Source organism: Ixodes scapularis, unplaced genomic scaffold (genome assembly GCF_016920785.2).
Source record: "Ixodes scapularis isolate PalLabHiFi unplaced genomic scaffold, ASM1692078v2 PGA_scaffold4__175_contigs__length_147842914, whole genome shotgun sequence".
Lineage (NCBI taxonomy): Eukaryota > Metazoa > Arthropoda > Arachnida > Ixodida > Ixodidae > Ixodes > Ixodes scapularis.
In genome coordinates, this window is record NW_024609879.1 from 110,202,074 (window position 1) to 110,229,210 (window position 27,137).

Genomic DNA, 27,137 nt, shown 5'->3' on the forward strand with positions numbered 1-27,137 from the left:
TTGCTGGCGCCGTGCATAGTCCGAAGGGAACCTTCAACTCGTACAGTCCGTCCGGCGTGACGAAAGCTGTCTTCTATCGGTCCTGTTCGTCGACTTCGATCTGCCAGCAGCCGACCAAGCAGCACAGAGTTGGCCAAGCATTGGCCAATGGCTGGCAATGATCCTTTGGTCAGTGGTCAGACAGTAGCCAGAGATTGGCCGATGACTGGCCTTTCTCTGACCATTGGCCAATGGCCACTGGCCATCAGCTATCGGCCTCACATTGGCCAATGAATGGCCACTCTTTGGCCACTGGCCACAGGACCATCCCCAGCCATTGGATACTGCTTGGGCGCTCTTCAGGTCCATCGATGAGAAATAGCGAGCGTGGCGCAGCCCTTTTAACGTGTCTTCGATGCGGGGGAGTGTATCGACGTCTTTCTTCGTCACCGCGTTCAGCTGCCGGTAGTTAACGCAGAACGTAAGGGTTCCGTCGTACTTTTTAACCAGCTTGAAGATTGCATTATGTCGTCGTTCAGCATCTCTTGAACTCGCTCCTGGATCACCTCCCTTCCTTTAACTGAGACTCTGTACGTCGATCGATGTACAGGGCGGGTGTCGTCCTCGGTAACGATGCGGTTCTTTGCAACGGCGGTTTGGCGCACCTTCGACGACGTCGCAAAGCAGTCGCGGTATTCGGCGAGGTGGTTAATCAGCTGCTGTCGTTTCGGGCCTGGAAGCTTAGGGTTAATGTCGAGCCGCGCTGGCGACGTACTGTCTTGCTGGGGTGACGGGGATTTTTCCGTAATCACGGCGATTTCGGAGAAGTTTCGAAGTTCTTCGACGTGGCCCGCGGCTGCACCTTTCGTGAGGCGTTGGGTCTTATTTCGGGTGTTCATCAAAAGGACCACAGTGCGGCCATCCTGAAGATCAGCTACTCTCCTCTTATGATGCCTATTGCTTGTTCTAGAAGCACCTGGAGGCTTCCCTCGAGCAGGACTTCGCCTCAGAAAGCTTCGGTGATCCCGAAGGGTGCAAAAATACTCAACCGCAGCGGTAAGTTCACCTGGCTTCCGAGGACTCGGACCGCGGATGACGTCGCTTTGGGGCTCCCCGATGGTGAAAAAGGTTTTCAAGCGTCGACCGGTTTCGTCCGAGGTCGATGACGGCACTATACTCGCAGAGAAAATCCATTCCGAGGATAACGTCCCTCACACAGTCTTCCACAACGACGAAATTCACAGGGCACGTCTCACCTTGGATCCCGACGCGAGCAGTGCATCTCCCGACTGGTATGATGAGGTGCCAACCGGCGGCTCGTTTTTGACGGCCTTCTCACGCCGCTGTCCTTTTTCGCAGGCGGCGAGAGAGCCTCCCACTCAGGACTGAGTAGTCTGCTCCGGTGCCCACGAGTGCCGATGCGACGCGGCCGTCGATTATAACGTTTCGGTTGTTGGACACCGACGCAGGGGCGTCGTTGCGATGCGTAGCATGGGGAGAGTGGGACCGCTCTGTCGTTCTTGGAGGCTCTTTGCGTCGGTCGTCTTCGGAAACTGCACCTCCAGGGGTTGCCGCGCCTAGTTTCGCCAGCGAGGATCGAGGGGCGACAGGTTTTCTCGTCGGGGTTGAGGCATCAGGGAGCTGGACGTCGCGGCGACGGCAACCGTAACTCTCGGCGGGACGCAGGCTCGGGGGGCTGAGGTCGTCGCAGGTACTCGTCGATGTTTCTAGGGCGCTCACCATAACGGGGGCGCGGGTCGTTCGGGTGGAACCCGCGCTGCCCCAGTCGTCAGTACGTGCATCCGCGGTGGGTAGGGTCTGCTTTCCCGCAATAAAAGTACAAAGGGCGTCTTTCAGGCGTTTGCCACTCGTCGGCCTTCCGGGGTACGCGGGGCTCCGGACAGGCGTACTGGCCCTCGTTGCCGTGTAGTCGGTCGTGTTGCGGCGCAGAAGACTGACGTCGGGGCGGCGCGATAATGGTGCGAGGAAGAGGGGGTGGCCGTCGGGCCAATGCAGCGTGAGTCAACGTGGGTTCCTCGGAGGCAGCCACGACGACGGGAGCCTCTGGTTTGATGGTTCTCTGGACTTCTTCCCGCACGGCCTCGGCGATGCAGAGCGAAGCTGCTCGGCCAGTGGTGTGTAGCATCTTTCGGAGCTCTTCCCGAAGGACGCCACGGGTGATCTGCAGAATGTTGTTCACACCGACGATGTCCAGGTCAAGCCGTGATAATCCGACAGTTGACGCAACAGAGGTGCCGACGAATCGGTGGTAGCGGCTAGCCCGGACCAACAGCGGGCGATTATTATTTGTGACCGTTTGGTGGAGGTGCGGGTTAACGCATGTCTCTTCAGCACACCGCTCGGAGGGCCCGCAGTGCATGTCCGACACCAAATCCACGAAGACCCTACCAGGACATGGCCAAGTCGCTGGAACCAAGGGCTATTACCGGAATTAGGTGCCCCACCTGTCAATGCCAAGCAGCCAACCACCCGGACGATGAGCAGCCAGTCGGCGCAGACCGAGACCGCTCCAGCCGTCGTCTACATGCCCCGCACCTCCACCAAAATGTCCCAATTGAAACAGAAGAACTGGGGAAACTGAAATGTTTAATGGGGCAAACTTGTGCCGAAAATAAGAAGGAAAGAGAAGATAACAGCAGAACGTCGTGGGCGTCGAAGTCGCCGTAACAGCAGAGTCGAACGCTGAGGCCAGACTTACTGTGGCTCGCCACGCAGAGCCCCTTATGTTCACGTGTTGGCTTCTGGAACAATCGGCGTAGAAAATTCGGACCTCGTGACAAGCAACACGATTCTCGAATTTACAAGAACACTAAATTGCAAGAATAAACAAAAGACGCGTCGCTCCTAGGAATTGAGCCCTGGCTCTTCGCGTAGGTATAGCAAGCACGATAACCGTTAGGCAACGGCCGCTCTGCCTACTCGGCCATCTGCGTCCGCGGCATTATCAGTAGAAACACCGTAATAAAATCACCACCGCATTCAAAAATACATTGCGGGAAAGCGACATTAATTTTGTTAACGAAATAGTTTGTAATGTCCTGGGAAGTATTATTTTATTTTACTATATTCACTTGATATCTTTACATAAATGTGATTAAAATGTGTGAAATAACCGAAATACGGTACCTATTTTTCGTGTTGACCTGAACGAGATTAATAGTGGGAATGTTTTTGGTAAAGTGCTGCCGTCTTCACCAATTTGTCAGCCTGCTTGGCAAACTTTATGTCAACCCACCACAATGCGGTAGTCATTGGGATTACGAAAGTACCGGCCGAGTACTGCGACCCGACTGGGCAATTGGAAAAACGTATTTTTATATTATGTTCTTTCTGTTGTCATTAGTACAAAATACAAATTTATAAAACTGAAGAACATATCGAAGGGAAGAAGAGCCCCAGAGTTTTTCTTATTATTTACTGGTCACGAGCTATATTGTTATTTCTTGGTCATGTCTTAGTTTCTGTGATATGCTATGACACGTAAGCCTTTCTTTTAAAATTATACTAGTGAATGCGGAGACCACATAATAATATAGATGTATGACCCAATTCGAACATATGAGAAGTTTGCTCCTGTTGGTGCTGCTGATTCGGTACAATATATTTCGTTCAAACGCGCTTGAGTTCTTACTGTCTGATTAGTGGAAACAACTGCATTGTGGTTGTGATTTGTATCTCCGAATGTGTAAAAGATGAGGGACAACCATTTTCATTAAAATATATCTTACTTCGTCGCTACCCTATACATTTTCGCCGAATGAAAAGTATTTTGTTGTATTCTCTAGTAATTCTAGAACAAAAACCTATAAATCCTGATATTGCCTGTGGAGGGCGATTACCCGAAAGGCGCTTGGTTTTGCATGCATAGCGTACTCTAAAAAAGTTTAAGTCTTAGAGAGTATCTACAACGTTCTTTAGTAACTGTCAGCTTCTTAGCTCTTATTTACTTAAAAAAAAATTACCGACAACGTGATATAACATGCATACCTAATAGTTTTGTTTATTCTCTCGTTTTCCCCGTACCATCAATCCGCATTTTATTTTATGAGAATTGGTTTGTACAAATCATTCATATATGCAAACAATAAAAACGGAACAAAGTTTCCTGATCAAAAAATTCCCATCTTTTTCTACACGTTGGTAAATACTTTTATTAATGTGGGAGTTAGAACAGTAATAAACATTGCGCCGCCTTTCCCAAGCAATAAAATGACTGCCGGGAATCTATAGGTATATGCGCTGCGCGTGCTAGCTTCTTTAGCTCTAACTGATCGAAAGCCATAATCTAAAACAAATGGAAAATCGCACGCGCGCTTTACAGTGGTCCCTTCTGTTATTCAGTTGCAATATTTTTATAGGGAAGGCGAGCACGGTGCAGCGCGCGTACCTACGTTCCCAACATTTTCTTTGATGCTTGGATAATTTTCCGAAAAATCTGTTGTGCGGGGTGCGGCAAATTGAGCACTTACAGTGGGTGTTCAATCTAAATGATATGCGGGACGCCCCGGAGGGCTAAATATGCGGAAAGAAGCCTTCGCTGGGGTGGGGACCCCAGCGAAGGCTTTTTTCCGCAATAGCTTAAGGCACCAACCATATATTTCGAATTGCTGGTACAATGTGCGAATCACACATGTGTCAAATATAAAGGTGTAACTTTTTTTTTTATTAAAGTACGGAAAAAAAATTAAACAAAAACTGATGCAGGATATCAAATATTTATGGTCCGAAATAGTAATATCTACTACAGGGTGTTTAAAAGTATAGATTAAACCTACAGTTATGGGCATGGTTTGCAGTCTACGTTTATGATAGCGTGTATATATTTTACCTTTTCAGAAACAATGAAGCATATGCAGATGAATGAAGGGTACATCTCGAATTAAATTGTTTTTACGAAGCCGCCGAAATTAAAAGTTGTACGCAGTGCAGAGATTCGTGCACCGGAACTTCTAATTAGCACACAGGCATGTTAACCACAAGGAGACCGCCGTTTCTATCCCACTGCCATTTAAAATTTTGACTGTCGGTGGTGTTCGGAATAATTCTTCAATTCGATCAGTGCGGCTTATCATCTCTATATTTTCGTATATTCCACCCTTAGAAACAACGTAAGAAAATGATGCTTGGTATTACCTTTCCAGAAGAAGCAGAGCGACGACGAAAATCGTCAGTGCACGCATTTTCGGTTGGCTGTGAGGTGGTACTTCCCTAAACCTTTATTTAAACACTACTCCATTTCAAGCTTACAGCTGCATGCTTTTATGGCGCAGAGACAATGGCGAGACGCAGCAAATATGGCGTCGTATTGCGAACATTTCAAAGGTTGTTTACAAAACAATAAACAATGATTTAAGAGTTTTGACGCCCAACGTCGCACCAAAACAACAACAAAAAAAGTTTTTTTTTTTTTTTGTGATTTTGCGCAACGTGCGTTTCAATGAATAGAGCGCCCTCAGTCGCCTGGGAAGAAACACCTGCGTTTATCAGTGGAGCATGAAAATAAATCTCTAAAACATAAAGCTCGTTTCTGTTTTTTTTTTTTTTAAGATTAAAGTTGGCAGCTTGTGTAAGTTATCATAACGTGCACCACCGGCCTCAAAACTGCAAAACGTAAAACAGGCGAAAATATTCCAAATATTGCGAAATTCACCTCTGCTTTCTCTCAGCTTTGCGGGCATCTTCTAGCTCCGATTCCCTCAGACCCTGTCTCCGGATGAATATGACACTTCAATACTTCGCTCTCGGCAAAAGGGTTTATTCACTCACTCATTGCCTTGGGGGTTTTCGGGATCGGGGGACGGTCATCAGCGAGGCCGGGGGAGAGCCCGCTGGCACAGCAGCTTCTCCGACTCCCAGCGGTGGTCGTCCACACCGCGTCATGGGAACATCGTCGTCCAGGGTCGCTGTCCGGTCCGCTTGTCGAGTCCGCCACTCGACGTAGTGCCCGCACTCCCTGCGCCAGCGTCCGGCGCCGTCCGAGCTCGCCTCCATGACCGGTCCCTTGTGAAGTCGGCAGCCCAAGCCCTCTTCCTTTTGTCTCCGTTCCCCTCTTAAGACCTTCCCAAGTCCTTGTCCCGCCGACCGTCCAATCGGGAACCTTGCCGCGAGCCGACCCTCCGACGTCAGCGCTGGGTGAGGGGGCGCTTGCCCCGTTCCTCCCGGAGAGCTCGGACGTTCCGCGACAGGACGGCGACGGAAAACGGGAAGGTCACGGGGAACGAAGGAGCGCCCGACGGTACGGCGGCGGGGACCGGGAAGGTCACGGAGCGCGGAGGAGCCAGGGAGAGGGTCCCCACAGCTTGTACTACTTTCATTCGTTCAAACTGCATTGTTGTAGCAAATTCCCATTCTGCTCAGAAACAACCTTTCAGAATTATGTTCGGCAGTATTATATAAATTTTCCTACTCTGCCCAGGAACAACCTTTCAAAAATATGTTAAAAAAGAAGGGTATTTTTTTTTTAAGAACAGTTTGTTCGTTATTTTGTGTTCGAAAGCTGCTTCACAGTTTCAAGGTATCTAGTAATTCAATTAAAGGTTTGAACATCACACGGTTAAAACTAACTTAGTACATTCAATCCCCTATATCTGAACGTTTGAACAACTTGAAGGTGCGGTGTCATTTAACATTCGAGTACGTGTGGTAATCTTGAAAGAATAGGGCGTGGAACTTCGCTTCGAAGACTACTTTAACTCACGTTTCACTCCCCTTGAAGACATTGGGAAAGTAGTTTGTTTACAAACGATTTACTGAACAAAACTTTACTTTAGCCTATTGAGATAAAAACTAATCGGTTATGACACTTGTTTTATGACAGAAATACTATACCTACCTCATTTGAACCAGTCGCTTCTGGTGCATTTGAGTTCTTTGTTTCAAGGAATATTTTATATCTTGCTCATCAAATGGCACAGGTAAGGAAATTCTTCCGCTTGGTGAATCCCGCACTTCGTTATGAATGTCAAACAAATGTCAAGATTACGCACGAAGTCATTAGGTGTTTTACATGAGTAATTAGTGGTTAATTATTTTAACAGTATAAAACACGGAATCTGAATCTACCTTTTAGACAGTTTCTAAAAAAAGCATGCAATAAGATGTTAGTTTGGTGGGGTCACAGTTTTCTCTTGGTTCGTCGCCCTGTGTCAAACCTAAAGGTGGAACACTTTCTCTTTAGTAAAGTACGGATAAAAATAAACAAAAACTTTGGTTAAGCCTATTGAGATGAAAAGTCGGTTACGACACTTGTTTCACGACAGAATTACAATACCTACCTTATATGAACCGACCTCTTTTGGTGCACTCGAGTTTTTTGTTTCAAGGAATATTTTGTATCTTGCTCATCAAATGCAACAGGTGAGGTAATTCTTTCGTTTGGTGAAGCCCACACTTTTTTATGAATATCAAGCAAATATCAACATTACACACGACGTGGTTAGGTGTTTTACATGAGTCATTCGTGGTTATTTATTTTAACAGTATAGAACATGGAATCTGAATTTACCTTTTAGACAGTGCTTGGCAGCAGCCTTCTCACAAAAACTCTAAGGTCACGTCACCAGTTTTCAAAAAGCATGCAAGAAGATGTTAGTTAGGTGGGGTTACGTTCTTGGTTCGTCGCCCTAAACTATTTTGCCTGATATGGTTGCTTCAGCACTCTAGAAGAAAACAACACTGTGACAAACGAGGAACCCGCAAGACAAAAGCACTGGAAACCTTACACCACCCAGGTTTATATATATATATTTACCACAGCAAACGTTTCAAACTTTTCCTTATTGCAAGATATGCGATGGCGAGAAGACTAGATTAAAAATAAACTTTAATTAAGACACCGTGCCCTTATGTAAATAAAAACCGTTTGTGCGGAATAATGTAAGTATTGCAATGTCGTGAAGTACCCTTTAAGGATTTCGGAGACTTCTTAGAAGTCCGTCGTAGCTTTGTGATCTGCCTTAACCTCGCCTAATAAGTTTTGAAGGACTTGAAAGTTACCATATAGTTTTCCGAGGCACCTGTAGTGTCTTTCCGGCGAAAGCACGTAACCCATCAAAATAGTTTGCCGGGTCTGCAGAACAACTCACATTAAAATATCGGGAAATATCCGTCGGCAAAACCGCTTCGTCATTTTGTACTGAGTAGCAGCACCGAACGGTAGCTCAATGCCAGCTTCCCGGTCCAAGCTCGGGATCTCTGTTCCAAGCATTCCAAGTACCTGGGTTTTGCGGATAACGGAAAAAGGTATCTGAGTGCCTTGTTTCTTGCTCATTTCGGTCCGACCTGAATCAAAGGCTCCTCCAGCGGGCGTTAAAGACGCCTGGGTCGCAACAGCGACGGCACTATGTAGGACATATTGACCGCTCTCAACGCCGGCCAGTGTTGGTTACGCGTTAGTGGTTCTCACTAAACGTTTTACTGACAGTGAGCGTGCCACTGCGCGAGCGCACAAGCGTAGGCGCGCGCGTGCGTGTGAGCGTGCATGTCAGCGAAAGTGCGCGTCCGTGTGTGTTGTGCACCCACTTGGTTGAAATGTTTGAACTGCCTTCCCTTTGAGAAATTTAGCAGCAGCTCTGTTAGCGCCTCGAAATATATATTTGCAACACAGAACTCGGTTCACTCTATTTGGGCTGATTGCTTCTTTCTACAGCTGGTTGTGGGCGAGACTGTATAAATGTTGACTTTTTTCTTATTTCTGAGTTTGAACATGCACATAGACTTTAATATCTAAAATGAACATCTATTTGTCTAATAAATAGCTTTTGAGCGTCTAAAGTGCTGAAAGATTCAGGCGGTTTGAAATGCCAAATAGTCTTAAGGACTAAAAGAGTGTAGGGATTAGTGTTCTGAAGGGGATCGGAGTACTTAGGGTCTGATGGGTGGAAGGGGTTTGAAGGGCAGATGAGGTTTCATAACGCATCAGCGCTAACCGGTTTATTTTTATAAAGGGATATTCATGTGGAACTTAACTGGAACGACACTGTTTCATGCTGTTGATAATACATTCACCTTTTGCTGTACGACAACTAGCCTGATCTCTTCGAAGTTCGTCGCGAAGTGGTGATACAAAATTGCACGAAGGCAAAACATTAACCTAAATAAACCAGCAACATTGCGGATCAAGGTATGTTATGAATTGTCAACATTCTGTCCCCGAAATTCAACATTACATAATTATACTAGGATATGACACTTAGAGTGGATTAAATTTGGCCTAAGGAAAATATTCTTCACAATTTTATGGAAGGCTTGAGACTTCCCATATTTTCTAGGTAAAAGCAAGTGACAACAGCTTCTTGACAAGTTCATAAGCAGATATACATGAGGGCAATAAATGAGAAATATTATATTTCATGGTCCTCATACATGTACAATCATGGAAGGTGCGGAGACTCGCCGCTCTAGGACGCTATGTCAAATTCGGAGTATACTATCTAATACTCCTACAAGGTCGCGCTCTAGATGTACTCGTGAATTCCATCGACGAGGAAGGCGAGTACAGCATCGGCATCGAGAACGATCGCTTGCGACTGGACTTCAGTAGAAACACATGGACAAAGGCGAAAAACCGTCCTCAGCACCAGAGACGAACGCATTTGGCTCAGAAGAGGTGAAGAGGGTTTCGAAGAAGTTTGAAAAAAGCGACAAAGGGATACGCGTGAGCGGTTGCAAACAGTATATGACAGAGCTCAAGCGTCTCACCAAGTAACATACATCCAGGCAGCCCAGCGCACGAAGAGGGAGGAAGAGATGGTGGGACACAGTGGTCAAAGAAGCTATCCTGGCTAAACAGAAAGCCAACAGGAAACATCGGTTATCGCTCGGAACTGAATCACAGAGTGAGGTTGCCATAAGATGGACCATTCAACACGCCTGCAAGTTTTATGCTAAACGACTAACCCACGAGAAGATGAGAACAGTGGATCTTGAGACCGTCCAAGATATTAGATCTAGCGGAAGGGACGCGACTAGAAAGTTCTGTAACTATATTGGATCGCTAGAGGGAAAGAACCAAGATGTGCCCATAATTGGCGAGAGCATAGGGAATTCTACAAAAGACCTTGGGAACCACCTCGCCAAATACCGGATGGAGACATTTGCACCTGAGGAGGTGTCCACACCGTAGGAAGGCCGACTGTCCCCGGATCGATCGAACTTTAAAAAAGAAGGGACCATAGGCCGAGTGATGGTTATGCGTGCGCTGGTACGCTTGCTAGGGGCTACCGCCCAGGAATTGAACGGGGTCCCGGCGAACGTTCTCAGGTCTTTGGGAATAAATGCAGTGGAGCAGCTAGCAAATATATTTGGAGCAATCTTAAGGGGAAGGGAACTTGTGTCTTAAGACTGGCGAGTCGGCTGCGCGGTTCTGATCCCCTAAAGAGGTGTCACAAACAATTCCTTAAGGATTATCGGCCCCTGACCGTGACGTGTACGGTATACCGGACCTTCGGCCACAGTATCGAGGAACACATGAAAGCATGGGAAAACAAACTGCTCACCGAATTTAAAGGCCGATTTTGGAAGGGTCGAAGGTTGGAAGACAGCCTGTTCACCCTCACGCAGTGTATTGAAATTGCCCGAAAACAGGAAAGAAGTATGTTTTGCTGCTTTCTAGATGTGGGAAAAGCATATGACAGCGTGCAGCATGCGCAACTCGTGAGATGTTTAGAGGAGCTTCACCTTCCTCTTTGGCGGCTAGCTGTCATTCGGCGCCTACTCACGCAATACATTAATGACGCCACTGAAGAGGGTCGATCCCGAGAAAGACACAGTGGCGAGGTGTCTCAGACAGGGATGCGCACTCTCCCCGCTTCTTTATATTCTTTATGTGTCAGGGTTGGAAGAAAGCCTGATCCAGACGGAGGTGGGTTTTTCACTGACACATATGGAAGGAGGCGCCGAGGTGAAGTGGGTGCTGCCGGACCTCACCTGCGCGTACGATATTGTATTGACGGGGGGACGGTGGGGGACATGCAGCGTCTAATATGTATATGTAAGACCAATGTGGCTAAGTTGGGTCTTCGGTTCAATGCCAAAAAGTTGGCAGTCCTTCAATTAGCCGACTCCGAAGAGGTTAAATGCCCCAGCATTATGCTCACCTTCGAGCGGCAGCCGTGCGAGGTACGAATGTACTCCGAAAACGTAACCTTTGGATTTGCAATCGTTGTCTGGTGACTCTCGAACTCTGAAAGGCGGTTGTGATGCCTCTATTAACCTTCGCCAAAACGGTTCCTATGTCCCACGCACAGTGCGGGAGGTCATGGAACATCCTCAACGACAGGTTGGGAGGCAGGCTCTGGGCTGTCAAGGAACTGTGGCCACCGAATCTGTCCAGGGCGATCTTGGTTAGTCGTCGTTTTAGGCCAGGAAAGTGGCTAGTAAGATAACCTACGACAGCCGTCTCCGTCGACCGCGGCTGGTTGGCCAAGAGACTCTTCGTCTACACGTATTTCACGGGAGTGCTGACTGGCTGGAGGAAGTGGCTGTATTATTTAGAGAATAAATACGGCTCCTTTGCAACCTCTGTAGCTATTACATCAGATCGGAAGTGGGAACTCAACATACGAGAGAGGGTGAGACAAGTGGGGGTCAGAAGCGGCAAATTCCACGTCGACGTTATATATGCACTTTTGATGTAAGCACGAAATTTTGCCAGTGACTAAACTATACAACAACTGCCTGGGCAGCCGGCTGCTCTTTGAGTCACGCTCAGGATGGCTGCGAACGCAATTGTATCGCCGTCGCTTCGACAAGACGGTGAAATCTGCAGCATGCCGAATGTGTGGCTTGTCGTATGAGACAATTGAACGCCTTGTACTGTCGGGCACTGGTCTGCAACCAGTCCAACCGACGTAGTGTGGGCAGGCAACCCGGGATATCGCACTGGCAGAGGCACTCGGCTCTGGGTCTGCTTCCATCTCAGTGGCAGACTCTGCGGGTGGGACTAACGGCAACAAGACCGCCGACTCTTCACCTATAAATAACCATCAAAGGGTGGCGTGAGCTGGTGGAAATCACGAAGCGAAGACTAGAGAAGAGGTAGATGCTAATTCACCAACGGGGATAACCAAATCCCCACTGGCTAATTCCCAAACTCTACGGGACCGCCCGATTCAAAAGGGAAAAGCCGTAAACCATCATCATCATTATCATCATCATCATCATGAAAAAGTTTGAAGACACGGTGCTGGATGGCGCTATGTACAGTTTGAAATAGTTGGTGATATTCCCACAGAATGGCGCTTGAGATGCACTTTGGGAGAAAGTGTGGGGGCTCGCCGCTGTAGTTTGCTGTCTAGTTCAGAGTATAGTTTCTCATATTCCCACTAGCTCGCGCTTCAGATTTACTCGTGAAAAATTTTTGGGACTCGCCACTCGAGGGCACAATGCCCAGTTTGAACAGTTTGTGATGTTCCCACTAGATGTGAGGAGTCGAGTCTAATCGCGTGATTTGTCCTTTACCGAGATACCAAGCAGTGTGAGTTGTTTCACTATTCGCCTTGTCCCTAAAGACAACCGCACGTTAGTTCTGAAGTTACACGTACAACTGCCTGGTGCGAAATAGCTACTACCATGCTCTCTCTTTCAATCACTTAAATTATTGTCGACAGACTTGCCGCGTCTCAACCAAACCCATACGTTAAAATTGCACACTTGACACAAGCTTGACGGAAGACATCAAAGTTCGTCGATGTTTTGACTATTGGCTAATACGTGCATAAACGAGATGGTATTTTCCCGAAACGTTCTGTAAACTCGCCCAAAACGCACGCTCGCAACATAAAGCGACGACTTAACGAGGCGATGGTTCATGTCTTACGGAAACACGTTGCACAGTGCTGAGACGCAATATAAGTTAGTCAATGTACCTCCGTCGATGTCCCTTGATTGTGCATTAAATTAGACAATGATCGGATGAAAATCCTTAGCGTATGGGATAAAATCAGATTACGAGGTAACTCTGCGCCTCTTGTAATCTTTTATTAAAGACTGATAAAAAAGACTACGTGTGGTTGTGTCTGAGAAATCTGCAGAGGCTACTGCAGTGTGAAGAACATAATGGGAAACATTTTAAAATTTGCTTATTTTTCAAAATAACTTGCCATAGTACAATTGTTTCGGGATGACTCGTAGCCACTCCATTTCACAGGGTGCTTGCTAGGTCCGGGAGAACTTTGTTTTCTAAAAAGCTTCTGATGGCTCCTGGCTTTGTTTTGGGGGATGGACAGACGTTGCAACTCAGCCTCGTTAAGGGAACCGAGAACGAAATTCGTTTTCCCCCATGTCGACAAGGTCATATTTTCTGGAAATACATAATCGATACTGGTGACACTGTAAATATCATCTTTGAAGGACAGATTTTACTTTGTCATAAGAATGTTACGTTCGTTCTTTTGCGCACATGATCTCCGATCCGAGATTTCAGTTTCTCGTGTGGTCCAGGAGGAAGAAAAAGAAGAAAGAAATCGTTCTGGTTTTCCTCAGTGACATTGATTGGTCGAGCGCTCAGCGTACTCGTAGTAGTTCGAGTTGTAGTATTTTACAATTTTCGGAAGGATCTCTATTAATCGTCTTGTTTTCTTACGCTCAAGGTATTTATGCTCTCGACTCATAATGGTTGGATTCACGCTTTTTGCAATTAAATCATTTTGCTTTGCAAACACGAAATGAAATTTAACTATATTTTTATTCAAATATGACCCACCCGTAAAATTCACGACCATGGTCTGTGTGAAGAAAACTACTCTTATTCATCCCCGAAAACAATTTTAGGTGTCTTCACAACCTGCTCTCTCAACTTTTGAAAATCGGGAGAATGTATCAATCACAAACAAAATTGTTATTTTTCCGCCATTATATTTGGAAAGTTTTTTTTTTAATTTCTTTAAGCTTCAACTAAGACGTCTGGAAGTCCAGGGACAACATTTTGCGGTATGGGCGTGAGCATTTGGTTTCTCTAAACATGGTGTAGGCGGTGGATCCTTCTAAAACCTTCTCCGTCGTTCTTAGTCCCTAGTGGCGTTAAAATCTGTTGGCTCCAGCGAATGATGCGGGATGGGCTGCGCTTTAGTAGATTGCATTGCTTTATTTTCTGGCTACCACATCTCGTCTTCTGTAGAAAGAGCGAGCGTGAACGGCGGACAGGTCCATAAAGCTGTTAATTACGACGGGTATTGCACCCTTCAGCCAAGGATGATACCTATTGTAGAGCTCGCAGAGCAGTAGATCGATAGCCAACTTTCCATCAGGGGTGTAAGCAATTACCTACTAAATGCTCGCCAAGGGCACCTCAAACTTGGTTCTTCGAAGCAATGAACTGTGAAGAAAATTAGCTCTGTCTTGAAATAAACATAGTCTAACCTATATGTCATGCCTTCTCGACCAGACTTTTAATGTCCGTGGGGCAGGGATCAGTAGCGCACCTGCAGCAGCAAAAGCGAAGGTCCACAGTGAGAGCGGCGATCGTGGTGATTTCTGCTGCTCCCACAATCTAAACCTGGTAGCGGATGTATCCGCTATTTATCCATCACATTTTGATAATTTGTGGTTGTTATATATTTTACGTATATATCTGAGTCTGCGTGAATTTTTTTTCAATCTGGGTCACCTTGAAAAATTTTTATACGGCTCACCCCACATAATTTTATCTCTGTCAATTTGGAGAATTTTTATATGAGTCCCCCCAAATATTTTTATCTGGGTCACTTTTGAGAATTTTTACATGGATCACCCCAAATATTTTTATCTGGGTCACTTTGGAGAATTTTTATATGGATCACCCCAAATATTTTTATCTGTGTCACCATTGGAGAATTTTTACGTGGATCACCCCAAATATATTTATCTCTGTCACTTTGGAGAATTTTTACATGGATTACCCCAATTATGTTTATTTGTGTCACTTTGAAGAATTTTTATATGGATCACCCCAAATATTTTTATCGGTGTCACCTTGGAGAATTTTCATATGGATCACCCCAAATATATTTATCTGTGTCACCATTGGAGAATTTTTACGTGGATCACCCCAAATATATTTATCTCTGTCACTTTGGAGAATTTGTACATGGATCACCCCAATTATGTTTATTTGGGTCACTTTGAAGAATTTTTATATGGATCACCCCAAATATATTTATCTGTGTCACCATTGGAGAATTTTTACGTGGATCACCCCAAATATATTTATCTCTGTCACTTTGGAGAATTTTTACATGGATCACCCCAATTATGTTTCTTTGGGTCACTTTGAAGAATTTTTATATGGATCACCCCAAATATTTTTATCTGTGTCACCTTGGAGAATTTTCATATGGATCACCCCAAATATATTTATCTGTGTCACCATTGGAGAATTTTTACGTGGATCACCCCAAATATATTTATCTCTGTCACTTTGGAGAATTTTTATATGGATCACCCCAATTATGTTTATTTGGGTCACTTTGAAGAATTTTTATATGGATCACCCCAAATATTTTTATCTGTGTCACCTTGGAGAATTTTCATATGAATCACCCCAAATATATTTATCTGTGTCACCATTGGAGAATTTTTACGTGGATCACCCCAAATATATTTATCTCTGTCACTTTGGAGAATTTGTACATGGATCACCCCAATTATGTTTATTTGGGTCACTTTGAAGAATTTTTATATGGATCACCCCAAATATATTTATCTGTGTCACCATTGGAGAATTTTTACGTGGATCACCCCAAATATATTTATCTCTGTCACTTTGGAGAATTTTTACATGGATCACCCCAATTATGTTTCTTTGGGTCACTTTGAAGAATTTTTATATGGATCACCCCAAATATTTTTATCTGTGTCACCTTGGAGAATTTTCATATGGATCACCCCAAATATATTTATCTGTGTCACCATTGGAGAATTTTTACGTGGATCACCCCAAATATATTTATCTCTGTCACTTTGGAGAATTTTTATATGGATCACCCCAATTATGTTTATTTGGGTCACTTTGAAGAATTTTTATATGGATCACCCCAAATATTTTTATCTGTGTCACCTTGGAGAATTTTCATATGAATCACCCCAAATATATTTATCTGTGTCACCATTGGAGAATTTTTACGTGGATCACCCCAAATATATTTATCTCTGTCACTTTGGAGAATTTTTATATGGATCACCCCAATTATGTTTATTTGGGTCACTTTGAAAGTTTTTATATGGATCACCCCAAATATTTTTATCTGTGTCACCTTGGAGAATTTTCATATGGATCACCCCAACTATATTTATCTGTGTCACCATTGGAGAATTTTTACGTGGATCACCCCAAATATATTTATCTCTGTCACTTTGGAGAATTTTTATATGGATCATCCCAATTATGTTTATTTGGGCCACTTTGAAGAATTTTTATATGGATCACCCCAAATATTTTTATCTGTGTCACCTTGGAGAATTTTCATATGGATCACCCCAAATATATTTATCTGTGTCACCATTGGAGAATTTTTACGTGGATCACCCCAAATATATTTATCTCTGTCACTTTGGAGAATTTTCATATGGATCACCCCAAATATGTTTATTTGGGTCACTTTGAAGAATTTTTATATGGATCACCCCAAATATTTTTATCTGTGTCACCTTGGAGAATTTTCATATGGATCACCCCAAATATATTTATCTGTGTCACCATTGGAGAATTTTTACGTGGATCACCCCAAATATATTTATCTCTGTCACTTTGGAGAATTTTTATATGGATCACCCCAATTTTGTTTATTTGGGTCACTTTGAAGAATTTTTACATGGATCACCCCAAATACTTTTATCTGTGTCACCTTGGAGAATTTTCATGTGGATCACCCCAAATATATTTATCTGTGTCACCTTGGAGATGCTTAGGAGAAGAGCGTGTTGGTTTAAGTCATGGATGAAGAAAGAATAAAACAATTAAAACATGGACAACACAACCACATCTTTCAACTAGCAACAGACAAGTAAACTTTCAACAGCGAGCAGCCGACTAAACCCAGTAGGAGTAGGGGAGAGAAGGGGAGAGAAGAAACGCGAAGAGCAAGTCAGGGTGGTAGGGTTATCTCGGATTTTAAAAATTCAAACTCAGTTTTTCGTCCGCAGGAGGGGAGGGTTAGACACTTTTTATTTTTTGCTGTGGTCATGGCGAATGATTGCATGATTTCCCTGCCGAATCTGCTGTCATGCCCCCTCAGGATTTTTGTGCCATCAAAGAGGGGATAACAAAACATCCTTCTCTCCCCTTCTCTCCCCTACTCCTACTGGGTTTAGTCGGCTGCTCGCTGTTGAAAGTTTACTTGTCTGTTGCTAGTTCAAAGATGTGGTTGTGTTGTCCATGTTTTAATTGTTTTATTCTTTTTTCATCCATCACCTCGGAGAATTTTTACATGGATCACCCCAAATATTTTATCTGGGTCACTTTGGAATATTTTATATGGATCACCCCAAATATTTTTATCTAGGTCACCTCGAAATGTTTTTTAAATAGGTCAGCCCGGATATCTTTTGTTATCTGGGTCACCTCGAACTCTTTTGATTCGGGTCACATTCGATACATTTTTACTGGGTTGACTTGAAGAATAGTTCACCGCTACGTCCCTCATTCGATACAAATTGAACCTTTTTTTCAGCGCTACAAACGTCATCCAATAGACCTTTAACATATGTTTTCAATATAGCGGGGCAATCGGCAGAAATAAAATTAGGCATTTAAGCGTTGAGGACGGCGGTAGTGACGGTAAAAATGATTGAAGCGGAATATACCTACAGCTTGAACTTTTCTTGCTCCTAAGCACGGGGGTATCTAAAAGCTTAAAGAATACGTGAGAAGCAAGAAATAAATGGTACGGTGTTTCGCATACGGCGCACTAGTTGTGCATCTAATATAATGACAGAAGGACATCCGTCGTTGCTTTATTATGTTACTTAACAGGTGGTTGTTAGCAGTGGGCGCATGGGATCATTCTGTGTCATCTCAGACACAATATGTTGCTCTATGTGAATTCCGGGACACGGTGAGCACGTGCACATCAACGGTTTTTTGTACCAAGGTTTTTTGTTTTTTTTTTGACATCCGACAAATCGTGTAAAGAAAATAGAAGTGATTAAAAAATATTTGGACATACACATTGCAGATACATGCTCTAGCAAGATTACTATATTATCATCGCAGAGATTTAGACAGCCATTATCATATGGCACAAGCTTTGGTATGCCCAACCCCCTAAAAGGGGAGCGCATACGAAAAGAAGTAAGCATAGAAAAGCTAGTGACACGTCATAATGACTTCAGTGTGGTGATTATGTGTAGGAGCATCTAGAGTATGTATCTGCATTATGTGTGTATTAAAATAGTTTTAGTACTTTTTTGTGTTTCCTCTGTTCATTCGAAGGGCTGACAACTCCGGCGGCAGCCTCCTTTGGGCAGGACATCTAAAAGCTTGCACTAGGTCATAATAACTGCCTTAGACTGTACGGTGATTATGTAATAAAGTAGCCAGAGTACATAGCTACATTTAGCGTATATTCAAGTGTTTGTAATCACTATTCCTTTTTCACACATTTAGTCGGAAGTTAAAAAAGAAACAAACCCTCATAATTCATTTTGAGTTTGAAGGTATAAAAAATGAACGCTTAGGTTAGTGCCTCTAACAAACATTTTCCACCAAACTACTTGTTTTCAAAAGAACCCTTAGGCGTTAAAAAGAACAAAAACAAGAAACAAAAGCACGGCGATCGCGTGTTCGCGCAGTGTTGCGCTGTGTACTTAATCTGCTTTCTCAGAGACTATACCAGGGGGTCTACCAATGCGGCGCTTTCATATTCCCCAAAATTTCTCGTTTCCAATACAATATCGTAATTCTGTGCCGGATTTCGAGGGGAACAGGAGGTGTCTTAGCCCTTAAGCATAGCTTATACGTGGAAAACACGTATGTCTGACGGTCATTCTAGCTGCAATACCGAATAAATATTCCTACTCATTTACATCGTATGCAAAATGACCTTGTCAAAGCTGAGTTCATTTATGATATACAATAATAATTTTTTTTAACTAAATAGCGAACGATGTGATTTACCAGACTCATCAGCTCAAAACTGGTGTTTTGTGGCCTCTAATGCTTGACGATGCTGAGAAACGAGCTGGATTTATTTCCTTGGTCTCGTCAAAACACGGCGCGCACTCACACCATTACTCTCCTCATTTCAGTCATTTTCTTTTCGAAACACAGTTAAATTATAGTAACGTATTATGAACTTTATTTACATCGTCACGAAGGCGCTGCACAGTGGCGATAACCTACAGTAACATGTTAATGGTCGCACTCAAGTGTTGTCAGCAAAACCTTTCTAACTTTGTAGATATTATCCTCTCCTCCCCTCTTTCTATAAGTACATGGCTGCAGTACCAAGAAATTTGAGCAGCGTTCAATAAAAACAAAAAATTAACGCCAAATAAAAACATAATTTACAACAAGGACAGGCCCATTTTAATCGCTTTATATACCTATAAAATTATAATAATACTTATCGACCAAAATCAAAGGAGACACAACGTGGTGGCAATTAGCTCGTTGAAACTACATTTCATCGACAGATCCTTTCATCGACGTGCGATGTTTCATCGATAGTTCGTTTAATCGAAAGTTTGAAAGTTTTCCCGCGCTCAATTCAACGACGTACGCGGCACCCGGATTTGATATTAGAAAAAAGCCAAGAAACGAGTTTTCACGAAACAATGCGTGTGTCCAAGAAAAAAGGTGCTATGAGTAGTGTTTCGGCCAAACGATACGAACTCGATAAAAAAAGCTATTTAGGAGTTTCAGCGACAATGTCACCCACCACCCTGGCGGCCGGGCGCCGAAAGAGGAAGAGGGGGATAGGTTTGCTGGGCGTTGGCTTTGTGTAAAGAGTGTTAGCCGCGAACATAGGCTTAAAACCTTCGGCAGCAAAAATATTGCACGGCTCTGGTGTTCTGGTACGAGCAACAGAGGTGACACGGCCTGCTACGACTAGCTAAGATCACCCACCGCACCGATGCAGGCGTCGAAGGAGCGCAATTTGGGTACTACGCAGTCAGTCGCAGTCACCCGACGCTGCTCGTTTGGCATTCAGGGCTTTCCGCCCAGGTTCTTCGTTTGTACTTGGAACAGAGTCTCATTTCCTGTGCTTGGATGTGTGCTCAGTGGCTGGATATGGGCCTCATATAGCAGTTCTTCAGGTTCAACAGCGACTCAAAGTTGACGGCGGAGGGACTAGCGGCCGCGCTCTCGGTTGGTTGGTGTGACGACTACATGGATAAATTTTAAGATTGCTGCTAGCAAGGTGGGCCATAGTCGCTTTATGCTGACACGATATTAAGTGTAAGTAGTCCACGCAAATCCGAATCTGTCGCGTTTATAATCCACCATTTTTTTTTTTTTTTATCACGCATGACATTATTTAGCAAATGCTTCTGTACCGATCACGGAGTGAATGTCTTCGGCTTTACATTGCGTCACGTCCAATAAAACGTGATATTTCTTCAGCGAAAAATCTTTCCTTTAGAGTGACCTCATTTTAGGGCGTAGCTATTCGGCGCCCGTTTCCGGCTTGAGCGGCGTCGGTGTCGGCGTCGGCGTCGGCGTCGGCGTAATCGCGCCGTGCATGATGGGTAAGTTTCCCCGCTAAATTTAGAGGGGGAAATTTCCCCGATTTCTGTAGTGGAAAATTTCCCCCGCTAAATCTAGCGGAAACTTTTTCCCGCTAAATCTAGCAGAAAATTTTCCCGCCAAGTTTAGCGGTATATTTTCCCCTCCAAATTTAGCGGAAAAAATACCCCGCTAAATCTAGCAGAAAAATTTCCCCACTAAATTTAGCAGGCATTTTTCCGATACATTTAGCGGGAAGAAATTTTTCCTTAAATGGGAGCCAAGCAGGAGAGAAGGAGGGACGTAGCCCCCTCTCCGTACCTTCCCCTCCTCCTCCTCAAGAGGTGCGCTCTAATTCGGCGTTACAGGGAATTGTAAACGGCTTCCATTTTTTATTGATAATTTCTCGCATATCTACGTGATTTAATCAACAGGATTGATTAGACTTGCTTCCCTAGTTGAGACATTTTTCTGCCACATGCGGCAGAAATTCTTGGCATGGTGTATGCCACTGGTGGTATTGTGAATTGGTCTGCTTCCAAAGCTAGGTGTGTAACATGTGGGACCACTTATTTTTGATAAGAATGTGCCGATATGGGAATTTCGTTGCATAACTAGCGTTTTACGTTTAAGATTGATAAGAAACATGGTCATGAGATGGTGCATGTCTGCAGCATAAATTTTCCAGATCCAGAATAGGCGTGATATAGGCTACTGCCTCAAGGTTTTTAATAGGCTCAATGGGTGATTACACGGCATTAAATATTGTGGTGGAAAACTGACCATTTACTTGGTGAGTTTTAATTGTGCCCATTTGTGTACCGTTATCAAAGTAGGTAATGGCACTCCTTTTCGCTGATCATGTGGCTTCGAGGGGTATCGCATTTAGATGTGCTTAAATACATTTATTTCAAGGTTCACTTGACCCATCTGCATCATTCAGGAAGGCAGTCTAAAGCCACAACAAACAGCAGTGAATATACAATGCAGAATAGCAGGCACCAGTGGTGTCCAGGCGCATTGTCGGCAAATGCCAATCTGAGCCTAACCATTTTTTTTGTTTAGATTATTTGCATGTGGTGTAAAATTCGCAAATCCTGGTTTTCGCACCCTGTGCACTGTCCGCCGAGCTGGTGCATTGTCCCTTTGTGCTTTTTTCCTGGGTAACCTTTACCTCAAAAGTTCTTCGGCAAACACTGCTAAGCCTGAAGAACGGCTCTATGAGGCCTATATCCAGCCACTGAGCACACACACACAAGCAGAGGAAATAACACTCGGCGCCAAGTACAAACGAAGAACCTGGGTGGAAAGCCCTCAATGTCCAACGAGCAGAGTCGGGTGACGGCGACTAACCGCGTAGTACGTACACAGGCTACGCTCCTTCGACGCCTACATTGCTGCAGTGGCTGGCCGAGCTAGTCGTAGCGAGATTATATTCACTTCAAGCAAGAGCTACCGTGATACTACAAATGAACTGTTCAAGCCAGTCAGAGGCAAGCAATCTTGCCATATTCAAGATATGTGTGCGAGTGTTCGACGTGGCATCTCTCTCGCTGTTGCAGCTGTTCTCAAGAAAGGTCCATATGAAGAATGTTTGCACGTTGAGGCTGAAACTCTGACGCATGCTTCAGTTATACCTAAATTTATCGGTCTGCGGCTAGACATATTTTGGTTGACATTGCTTAGATGATACAACCATTCAGCCCTCGCATTAAACGGTATTGCGAACTCGTCGGTTGTTGTTCTGGTCACCTGCGCTAAAAACTGTTTGGATGGAAAGTATGACAGGTACAACATACAAGGGATGATCGAGATCTTTATACTGTTTTCTATGTGCATAGACACTGGTGCCTGTTTTGGATGACGTAAGGAGAGTTTGAGCATGCATTGTGAACTTATCCTCCCTCATACTGGCTGAAGACGTTTTGAAAATGCTAAGCTGCTTCCTTTAACCCTTTACGGCGAAATTTAAAAAAAAAAATAAAAAATTACCGGCGGATAGTAGATGACAGCAATGGTTTTTACTCAAGCAGCGTGCGGATTTAAAAATGAGACATCTTCGCTTGCAATGACTATTCACTGCGTTATGTTGGCTTGGTTTTAGTTTTGAGTTTGCCGTGTATGTGGGTTTCTTTAGTCATATGCTTTGCAAACGCAATGGTTTCCGGGGCCGATTTTGACCTCATGTTACGTTTGTTTCACACAAAAGACAGAACACCACCTTTGAAAGAATCTCCATTTAAAAAAGAAGTTTTATTGAAAAAAATGTTTTGGGGATGTTTGTATTCTACAATCTTTACAAAGCAACGTTTTGTCAAAATAAAGAAGTCGGGCAGTAAAGGGTTAACCCCGGTAGAAATAGTGTGGTAGACTTCCCTGACACCGCGGCTCTGTGAAACGTGTCTAGAAGTTATATTTAACTTTCACAATAGTGGACGAGTATCCACTCTGTAAACAACAGCGTACATTTGAATAACAGAGACATAAAATTCTTAAACCAATGCCAAACGATTGGGGATACTCGCACTTAAGCTTGTTTTGCTTTTGTGCACGGGGACAGCATGTCTGTCGACGTGTGTCCAGTTCCATGTAAGAGGCATCTATGCCATGCGCACGTAATTTGGAATATATCTGGTTAAGTGTGCCGTCGGTGGCAACTCAAGGTAATTGCAACTTGGATGCAAATAATCACCAAATCTTTCTAGCAGCTTCCACTGCCTAAGAGCCAGCAGGTGCCAGTTCGTTTTTCCTCAAAGGTTAAAGCTCCGGATTCTCTAGTTTAGTGCGAAGTTACGGTATGGCATATTTAATTGACGAAGCACCAAACGATTGGGGACACTTGCATTTAAGCTTGTTTTGCTTTTGTGCACGGGGACATGTCTGTCGACGTGTGTCCAGTTCCGTCGCAAGAGGCATCCATGCCCTGTACATGTAATATGGAATATAACTGGCTTACTGGCTGCAGGTGGCTACTCAAAATAATTGCTACTTGGTCATGAATAATCGCGTCTTTCTTGCAGTTTCCACTGCCTAAGAGCCAGCAGATGCCAGCTCGTTTTTCCTCAAAGGTTAAAATTCCGGATCCTCTAGATTGGTCCGAAGCTTCAGTACGGCAAATTTAATTGACGAAGCTGCAAACGAGTGGGTACACTTGCTTTTAAGCTTGTTTTGCTACAGTGCACGCGGACAACATGTCTGTCGACGTGTGGCCAGTTCTGTCGCAAGGGGCATCTATGCCCTGCGCACGTAATTTGGAATATATCTGGTTAAGTGTGCTGTCGGTGGCAACTCAAGGTAATTGCAACTTGGATGCAAATAATCACCAAATCTTTCTTGCAGTTTCCACTGCCTAAGAGCCAGCAGGTGCCAGTTCGTTTTTCCTCAAAGGTAAGAATTCCGTATTCTCTAGTTTGGTCCAAAGCTGCGGTATGGCATATTTAATAGACGAAGCTCCAAACGAGTGGGGACACTTGCATTTAAGCTTGCTTTGCTGAGGTGCACCCGGACAACATGTCTGTTGACTTGTGCCCAGTTCCGTCGCAAGAGGCATCTGAGTACTTCATGTGTATTTCACGTGTACTTCACGTGGCTACTCAAAGAAATTACTACTTGGACGCAACTGTGATGAGCGATAAGGTGACAAGCCGAAGAGGATGCGGAAGAAGAAGACAGGGTCGTTCACATACTCGTGAATAACGTGAAAGTGACTGCTGTGTGGCGGCCCATATTCACGACTCCAGCGACTAACAAGGAGCGCCACTCTCGACACAATGTGCCGACCGAAAACGGGGTCGTGTCGCACCATGAGCGAGCTCAACGCAGAACGCCCGAGTTTAAGCAGGAAGCTTTGGCTTCAGAGTCGATTGTCCATATGTTTATCACTGGGCTCAAAACCTTCGGCAGTGCGTTGCCTTAAGCAAGCTTCCGGAAGCTTGGCCCTCTTCGGGGAAGCAATGGAATGACAACCCACTCTTCTTTGAGCGCGCTGATTAACGTTGATGAAAACACGCTGTCTGGTTCATGGTGTTGCGTGGATTGCGTTCAGAGGTAACACGCGAATACGACAGTAACGACACCGCCGGGACAGCTCTTCTACCTGCACTATCTGAAAAGCATTGCAAGGCGCACCTGATTTTTTAGTAGACAGTTAGGTCATGGTGTTTCCTGCGGCGCAGCCATTGCAGTTTTTGTTGGTCTAGACCCAACCGACTGAATTTATCTCGCTTTAATTCGATTGTCATTGCTCCAATCGCCGACAACATGCAATGACGGAAGCCATAAGACACCCAAAAGAAATTCTGAAAGAACCTGCTCCGGTAGGTTCAATGTGTTCCTGCTAGGTGCCGGCCGTTCTTCCGGAAACATTTTCTGCGGGTATTAATGCAATACCACCCAGAAGACATTGCCCGAGCATGACATCATCATTTGAGGATTTCCCGACTCGTGTACAGCGAGAAAATTGCTGAAGTTCGACAAGAACCACCATAAAGTGGCAGACGCGTACGTCATGCCGTCTCCGGTTGATAGCGTCGCGATCGTTTGTGAGACGCTACAGACGGGTTTAGAACGATACTGCCGCAAGCTAGGCTGCTGTGTTAGAATCCACTGTGAAGACGTTTGTTTCAGATTTGCATGCCCTGTCCTCTAGGTGACACTGATTAGGCTCCAATATGACTAAACTGTATCTTAAGTGATTTTTTTTTATCATGTCAACGTTTACTGCAGAGCTCCGTTCCTGTGACGATTGTATCCTCCCAAATATACGTGTCTGACATTTTCGCCGACGACCGAGGAGCACCAGGAACGGTGTTCCTGGTCTCTATCAAACGGTGATGGCGCATCGTGTTACCAAAAAACCATTTGCCTCAGATGACATGCCTGTGTGACAGGTTTCTTTAGAGCGCAGCTCTTAAACGTCCGTTTTTGGCTTGAGCGGCATCGCCGTCGGCGTAACCGCTCGCTTGCATTATGGGAGGTTTTCTAACTAAACTTATGGGGTAACTTTTTCCGCTAAATTTAGCTAAGAAATTTTCCGCAAAATATCCCTGCTAAATTTCACGTTACATGACCTCAACACCAATTCAGTTTCCCCGCTAAATTTAGCGAGAAAATGTTCGATAAATTTGCTGCTAAATTTAGCGGGAATATTTCGCGCTAAATGGGAAGGGAGAAGGGGAGGAGGAGGGGAGAGTATGGAGGGGAAGGAGGGGCCTACCCTCCTCTCCGTACCTTCCCCTCTTTGTCCTGAAAGCTGCGCTCTAATTCGGAATTAAGGAGAACTGCAAACATGTCTCAGTATCTATTTCTGTGGTTTTTCATTTCTTATGGGGGTTTAGAAGAAAAAAACGCACTTTTTAATAAAAAAATCGTCAGGTTAAGTTAATATATTTAGCCTTATTTAGTGCCACTATCAATCATGACAGTAACCTGACTGCATCACGCTGGGCCACCTCTTTCTGACAGCAACCCCGGCTTTTGGTGCTACTCATTCTCTTGGGCTGGCGCCTGTCTTCGAATTAAGAAAAGAAAAAATATATCTTACAAGCTCAATGCTACTCTTTAAATATGCTCAAGTTAAATTCCACCAAAGATATACAATTTTCTAGGAAACGCCGAGTGCGCGATGGGGAGGCACCATTGATTTGTCTGTTGTTAAAAAAAAATTATTTATCGCACGTTATGCATACCAATCAATAACAATGGCCACTATAAGCCATTCTCTGTCGTAAATACAAAAATAGCTCATATTCAGCAATACTGCTGACTAAGTGCTATTTCTGTGTTTGAGGTGGCTATAGATTGCAATTGCTGGCTATAAATTACGATGTATAGCCATAAGTAGCCATATTATGGCAATCTTTTAAAAAATAGATGCTTATAGCTAACAATGACCCATTGAAGTGAATCGCATCTAATAAGACGTGAAGTTTCCGAACTTTTAATTATACTCACCAAAAGACATTTGTAGCCGTTAAAAAGTCAAATTGAACGCTTAGTGTTTATGCAGTGTAAGGTAGGTCTGCCAGAATGAGGAGACACTGGCTTACACTGTAGATGAGCAATTGTGCCAATGCAGTACGACTGCTTACCTGGGGTCTTTAACGTGCTCACGCAGCAGTGATACACGGCCGCACGCCGGTGCAATGCTCATCTAGATCGAAAAAGGCAGGGGTGGTGTTTGATTCGAGGGTCCCTGGGTTCTGAAACGCGAGCTTTTACTCCACGCGTGTCGAGCTGCACTGTTAGCGAAAATGTAATATTACACCCTGTTTACACCCCATTTTTACTCATTAGCATATTCTAACACGCTCTGCTAGCTGCTAGTGATAAATCGTCAAAAACTTACTTAGGGTAGTAAAAATTAGTGTTTCGGTTTCGGTTTACACGACTAGGCGTGTAAACAACACTGAAAACCCCCCGGCCGTACACCCCAAAACGTCGAGCGCCATGTTGCTTCTGACTCGGAGCGGTACGGCGGACGTAAGAGTCGAAGATG